Source organism: Ochotona curzoniae, unplaced genomic scaffold (assembly GCF_017591425.1).
Source record: "Ochotona curzoniae isolate NIBS_2020 unplaced genomic scaffold, NIBS_Ocur_1.0 contig_2927, whole genome shotgun sequence".
NCBI lineage: Eukaryota > Metazoa > Chordata > Mammalia > Lagomorpha > Ochotonidae > Ochotona > Ochotona curzoniae.
In genome coordinates this window covers 5,893,939-5,900,961 of record NW_024465654.1, presented here as the reverse complement: position 1 = coordinate 5,900,961, position 7,023 = coordinate 5,893,939, and the positions used below count along the sequence as shown (strand labels likewise).

At 48.2% G+C, this 7,023-nt stretch overlaps 1 long non-coding RNA gene across 1 annotated transcript; it reads left to right on the top strand.

Annotated features, from left to right (window-relative positions):
• The first annotated feature begins 394 nt into the window (after nt 1–394).
• On the top strand, nt 395–5,490 carry LOC121155498. The gene is made up of 3 exons (XR_005883673.1): nt 395–742; nt 2,006–2,164; nt 5,097–5,490. It is a non-coding gene; the product is annotated as an uncharacterized LOC121155498 (long non-coding RNA).
• The last annotated feature ends 1,533 nt before the right edge of the window (nt 5,491–7,023 follow it).

The following is a 7,023-nucleotide window of genomic DNA, read 5'->3' as shown; positions in this document are numbered from 1 at the left end:
GAGACTGCACAGGCTCTCCTCTCTGCCTCTCAAACAATACATCCTATAAACAAATTTCACAATTAATAAAAATACCTTACCAGTTCATGCACCTCTCCCATTTTCTCAGGATTTGCTAGCAGATGAACCCATTTCACAGTGAGCCTCACTGAGGAGCCACCTAGGAGAGAGAAGAGACAGTTGGGTTGGTTCTCCCTGATAGAGTTGGCCAGCACAGCTCAGCCCTGGTGTGGCAGGGGAGCTGCAGGGCTGTGGGCCTCACATTTGCCAGCACGTGTGGTGGCACTGGATAGAATGGAAATACGGTCTTGCTGTGAAGCTTCATTTTGGTAATGGGATTTTTATATTATTTAAAAGCTTCCTATCACAGCAAAAAAATGGCTAATGCATTTATTTAAATGGTAGTACTTCATTAGGCATAACAATTAAATATTGAATTGACAAGAAATTAAATTGATGTCTAATGAGGAAAGACCAAGGAAACAGGGCAAGGAAACAGGGATTTTCATTTCACAGAAAGACCACAGTGCAGTGCTAGAAGTATTTACTCTCACTGGTGTCTTTGCCTAATTCCTGTATTAGAAAGCAAAGAGTTCTTTTTTTGACAAACTTTTGTCATTTTATCTGAAAGGCAGAGAGGTCTTGCACCTGCTGCTTTCCTCCCTACATGCTCACGACATCAGGGCTGTGCCAGGCTGAAGCCGGGCGTCTGGATCCCACCCGCCACCTGCCATTTCCCAGGGTGTGTATCCGAAGCAGGGGGGCCGGGACTTGAACCCGGGCTGTCTGAACTGTGGTGGGGAGTGCCAGACGGCATCCGACCCGCCGCTGTTCCCATCACCCCCCGCCCCCATGCCTCCGTCCCGTCTGTGGTCTCCCTTGCTTCCTTTGCTCCTGCTTTCTGCTCCTTGTCGCCTTGCCTTCTCACGTGCTGGCACGCCCCTGGCCCGCCCCTTCCCGCAGCGATGAACCCCCCAGTCCTGCCCATTTCAGTCAGTCATTTGACAAGTTCTGCTCTCAGCAGCTTAAGCACTGATTTGTCTCCTGCACTCTCTGCTCGCACGGAGGCCCATCGTCAGAGCCACTTTTCACATAAGCACAGAGCAGTGGTGATGCACAGGGCTGGGAGGAAGCCTCAGTTCTCATAGATGGGTGGCTCTCAGAAGGTGGCACATACTGGGTACCTTCTTTGAAAAATTAATTACAAGTGTGAATGAATGACCTCAAGGCAGGAGAGTGCAGGTTTCAAAATGAAATGGGCAGAAAAGAGATAAGCCCCCAGTGACCCATGGCTGGGACCCGCAAGCCTTACTGTGTGCGGACTGCTGCCATCTGGGGAGTGCTGGTGTGCTGTGCTGACGCAGCACACTCGGTGAATACGTGGTGACAGAACTGTGGCACTGGGTGGTCACTTTCCCTCTTGTCCTGGGTTTCTCATCTCTGAAATCAGAGTAGAAGTTACTTACCACCTCGTGGAGTTTGAACGTTGGAGGAGGTCAGGCTTAGAACAGGGTCTGATGTCCACCAGCCCTGTAGTGGGCAGCAGTGCTCCTGGGTGGGGGTCTGTCCAGGTGTGCTATCAACAAGGAGTCCATGGGAGTGAAGTCCACAGCCCCAGAGAGAGCAGGGGCATGGGTGGGATGGGGGTGTTGGGGAGGAAATACCTGGGGTGTTGGAGCCAAGGCCTGTGTAGCTCGGGTTCAGCAAGTGCTTAAGGACAGGAGAGGACCTAACCCAGGCTTGTAGAAGGGGCGCCCAGGGCAGGGAGCAGCTTGCTCCTTCAGAGAGAGGCTGAGGCCACTGCAGAGGCATCCCAGGGTGATGGCACTGAGGCCTGGGAGCAGCGGAAAGCCCATGGCAGATGGGGAGGCAGTGATGCAGCCCAGCTTTTATGTAGACAGAACTGGGATAGAGAAACTATTGGGGCAGGCAAGATGACACCGTAGGGTAAGCTGATACCCCTGTGGTGCCAGTTCAATTCCTGACTGCTCTGCTTCTCCTCCAGCTCCCCAGTACTACTCCTGGAAGGGTAGCAGGTCATGGCCCATGTGCCTTGACCCCTGTTACCCATGCGGCATAAGCAAATGGACTTCCTGGTTACTCACCTTGTGCTGGTCCAGCCCTCTCTGATGTGATCAACTGGGGAGTGAAGCATCCATGGAAGGTGTGTCTGTTCTTTCTCGATCACTCAGCCTTTCAAATAAAGCTGGATGGGTAAGCTACTCACTCATGTAAATAGCATTTGTGTAACACTCAGTACATGCCAGACACTGTGCCGAACCGTCTATGTAGAAGATGTAATTTAATCCTCACCACAGACCAGTACCCTCACATTAACTGACTGATGAGTCTGTCTCCCAGATACCAGCACAGGCCTGGGGTTTGCCCCTGCCCCCCAGGCCTCCTGTGGGACCCCACTGTTGTTTCTCCCCAGCTGAGCAGTCTCCCCCGTGCCTTGGACGCTTGCCTTCTCCTCAGAGTGGCTTCTGCTGCTCGGTAAGGCACTGAGGCAGAACTTCCTGGCTCGAGCTCTGCTGCTTTCACGTCTGCACCTGGGAAGGGGTTCTAAAGTCATCCTCTGTCATTGCATCCACTGGCTAGCAAGCCACATGCTGGTGCCATGCGCATGGTGGCTGCATCTCTGACTCTGGCAAGCTCCCGCTCCCACACGGGCAGCTGCTGTCCCTGCCCTCCCCCACCCCGTGCTTAGACAAACGCTGCACTTCTCTGCCGACTTTGCTCTGTGCCTGGTGGGTGACCATGCTGTGGCACCCTCACGTGTTTGAGCAAGTGGGAGTTTTTCTGAGCTCCTGCTCACTTGGGCAGGTTTTAGTCTGCAGTGCAGTTGGGGTGGTAGAGACTGGGCATGGAAAGGCTTTGTCCACTGGGCAAAGCAAGGTTGCCCCCAGGCCTGGGCTGCACACGAATGAGCATCATTCCACAGCTGGTTTTGTTGTGTTGCTGTTGGCAGCTCATCCACGCCCCTCTGGACTTGAACATCTCTAAATCTGGATGCTTCTTAGCCATCATTGGGCTCTTACGATCTTACAGTGTTGTAAGTTACCTGTCTTAATGGAACAAATGTTAACTATTTAAATGGATGACTTACATCTGATGCCATAAGGGAACAACATTGTAACTTACGCAGGATGTGAAGTGGAAACTGGCCTGCCTGCGGGCAAAAAGGAACAGCAAAAGTAGGTAAAGACGAGGATGCCAAGAGGGCAGACCAAGCAATGCCAGCGGCAACAGAGCAAGTTCCCGGGCCTGCACCAGCCACAAAGCTAACGCTCTGTGTTTGCACCTTCTCATGCCAAGAGCTCCTGCTCTACGGGAGCTGCAGACAAGGGACCAATGGGAGCTGGCCCTTTGGGAGCCACCCATGCTGCGGTAGCCACTTATGGGAAGGAAATGTAGGCTACAGAGAAAGCGAAGACATGCAGAGCTAGTAAACGTGTCCCTTCAGAAGCTGTTGGCAGTGCGCAGTGTCAGTCCCCGTAGGTATGTGGGAAGAGCGGTGGGGTTCAGATGTTTCATTACTTCTAGCATTTGGGCTTACTTATGAGTATTTGGCATGATTTTCTGTCATAATTGAGAAAGGCACATGGTACAGACACATCCAGCTAACTGGACGCGGTTCCAGATGCGCTGCACTCCACTGAATCACAATACTCATTATTCAGTCCCAGCCAAGAGAGAAACCAAAATTTGTGCTTAAAACCAGGTGGTAAATTCTCATTTTCACATGTTAATGAGTTGCTTTGGCAAACTAAGCAGAAGGTGTCGCTTCTTTATTTGCTTAAATTCAGTACAATTCTACCTGGAAAAGATTTTTTTTTAGGTTAGAACCTTGTCTCCAACAGTTTGGTTTTTTTAAAATCTTGTCTATTTAAAACTGTTGGAGATTGTTTAATGGAAAATACAAATGTATTATAAGGGTACTTCAAAAAAGTTGTGCCAATTAAAAAATGTTTATTTTTGGTTCAAAATAATTGGAAGTACATGGCTGGTGTTGCGGCAAAAATGTTACGGCATCAGGCATAGCATCCCGTGTTGGAACACTTGTTTGCGCGAGGACTGCCGTGCCTGGAGCAGTAGCAGGTGGTCGTTCCGACACAGGACCCCCAGCTACCCACACGGGGAACCTGGAGAGCACACCTGGCTCCTAGCTTCTGCCTGATCCAAACTCAACTGCCTGGGGTGTGAATGAGGCTTGCAAGAGCTCCTCTCTCTCTCTCCCCATCAAGTAAGTTAATCTTACTTGTTGAAATGCGTGCACATAAGGATTCTTTCAAAATTATGACATAAAAGCCATGCATGGATTTCAATAATTTTCATGAAAACAAAACTTATTTTCCAATCCCATGTGCCCCCCCTAAGCATATACTCTTACTGTTTCCAGACATCTGCCGTAACACAAGGCTTGCTGGAAACTGGCATTTTTCCTGGCCTGGTCGCCTGCTTGTGAGGTGTGCTGAAACTTCTATTGTTTGTCCCTCGTCACGTGGCTGCTTTCATAAAAGAAAGAACACTGCCCTTTTCTTTATGTTTCCACATTTAATCCTATCTTGTCTGTTCACATGTGCACACATGCCCCTGTCTACCAATTTTTATGCCACTTTTCCATTTCATGAGGGGTATTTTAGTTACAATAACCATCACACGTTTACTTAAGCAAACCTACCTCCATCCCAGTAGCTAGCAGGGAGGGGAGATGGGCAGAGCTACCCCCATTGGCTGCTTGAATTGTGGTTCCCCTGCTAGGTTTCTGAGTTATAACCCAATGAGCAGCCCAGGTGTGGGTACAGCCATCTGTCAGGAAATTAAATATTAGTAAAGCCAGTTCCCTTTCTTGTTTATACATAAAAATTAAATATTAATGAATTTTCTTCCTCCATCCTAGTGGATTGATTGCCTGTTGCCTCCCTTAGAGACAAGACAGCCTACTTGGGAAGGTCTGGTGGAGGAGATGAATTTCGTAGGGAAAGGAAGTGAATGCGAGGCTCAATGCCTGCTACCTGCATTTTCACATTTGTTCTCTGGTTCCCTCTTTTGCAAAACTAGAATTTTGTAAAGTCTCACCCTTTGCTTTCCAGGGGCCGTATTCTGCCAGCACTGTACTGCACGCTGCCTGGCTCAGTGGGCCTGGGAGTCTGCATCTCCGATGGTTGCTGACGGGGTGGAAGAGCGACTAGGACAACAGCAGCACCGGCGGCGAGGGGCAGCTGGGTGGCTCTGCTCTGCTGCGGGGGTGTCGGTGTGACGAGGTTGGAGAGCACAGAGAGCAAGCCACGAAAGGTGCAGCCCTGTCTGCCCAGCTCTGTCTGCCGTGGAGAGCAGCTTGCAGCCAAGAGAGCCTGCACAGCGGAAACCTGGTCAACAGTGATATCCACTCAGACTGCAGAACTAGCAAGCCTGGGCTGGCACAGGGTGCTTTCCCCAGACGAGGGGGCCAGCCATGCTGTGGCCTGCACCCCCAAAGGCTGCTGTGTTTACATGCTTACCCTCGTTGGGCCCCAAGAAGCACCTTGCTGGTTCTACCCAGCTGAGTCTCCAGGAAACAGCTGGGCAGACCGCCCTGAGCAGCTCACTTCACTGAGGCCTGCAAAGGCACCAACACTGCCCTTGAGCTGAGGCGGACACTTAGCCTGGACTGCACCAGTGGGCCCATGCAATGAGCAGGCCTCAGACATTATACCATGTTAACCCTTAGGCACCAACAAATGCCCCTCTCCTATTGCCCTGCTTGAGTCAAAATGACCCTGCCTTCCTACAACCTGGAAAAGTAATAGGCACAGAACCATGCGTGCCCCACCCAGAGCCAGAGGAAAACCTGCCTCACTCAGGACAGTTGTATCCCGGGGTGCCATCCCAACCCCTCGGGTGCGGGGGGAGGGTGCCATCCCACAGACTTACTGGCTTAGGCACATGCTGACTACAGCTGATGAACCTGCGTGTTTAGAATTCTGATCCTCTCAGCTGGTACCAAAGCCAACATGACCTTCACCAGAGTAACAAGAAAAAGGACCAACAAATATACAAAACAGAAAAAATAAATTCCTACCTATCAGTACTTAAAATGATTTTGAATCAATTTAATAAATGTATTAAATTTCCCATGGAAAGTATTTTTTTCCATTCAGCCAGCATAAAAAGACCCAATAATATGCTGCCTGAAAGAAACTCATTGTACCCATGAACACACAGACACACAGTGGAAGGGGACTGCATAATGATTAAGATACTGGAAGATCCAGTGAGATGAAGCAAATATTCTTCGATCTAAAAGGATAACCAAGTTCCTATACAATACTACTCAGAAACTTCAGACCCTACTTTGATCAATGAATTTAGACAAAATGCCAATAAAGAAGTATTGGGGTTAAACTGTACACTAGACCAATGGGGCCTAAAAGACATTGAAAAGAACATATCAACAAACAGCTAAGAAATATACATTGCTCACACCATCAGCACATGGAACCTGGATTCTCTACATTAGGCTACCTATTAAGCCACAGAACAAAGCTTACAAAACTAGAAACAACAAAACCAATTAGAATTGATATCCCATATCTTCTCTAATCACAATGGAATTAAGCTAAAAATAAACACCTTAGAATTCATAGAATTAACATGTTCTGAATGACCAATGAGTCATTGAGGAAAATTAAATGAAAACTTAAAAAGTTTGTTGCAGAAATGAGAAATATATATATATATATATATATAAATACTCAAAACATCTGGGATACAGTAAAAGCAATACTGAGACAAAGTGTTTTAATTTACCTGATAGAATTAGAAAAGCACTAGCAAATTAGGTTCATAATAAATAGAATAAAGTGAATAAGATAAACAAGGAGAACTAAAAACTATGAAAGCTCAACAAAAGGCTTTTCTTAATGATAAAAAAAAAATTTAGAGAAGGCTTACATGAAATAGGTGAAGGAAGAACCGCAACCACCAGAACACAGAATCGTTAGGGAATTGGTGTGATGACTACACAGGATGACCACTGCA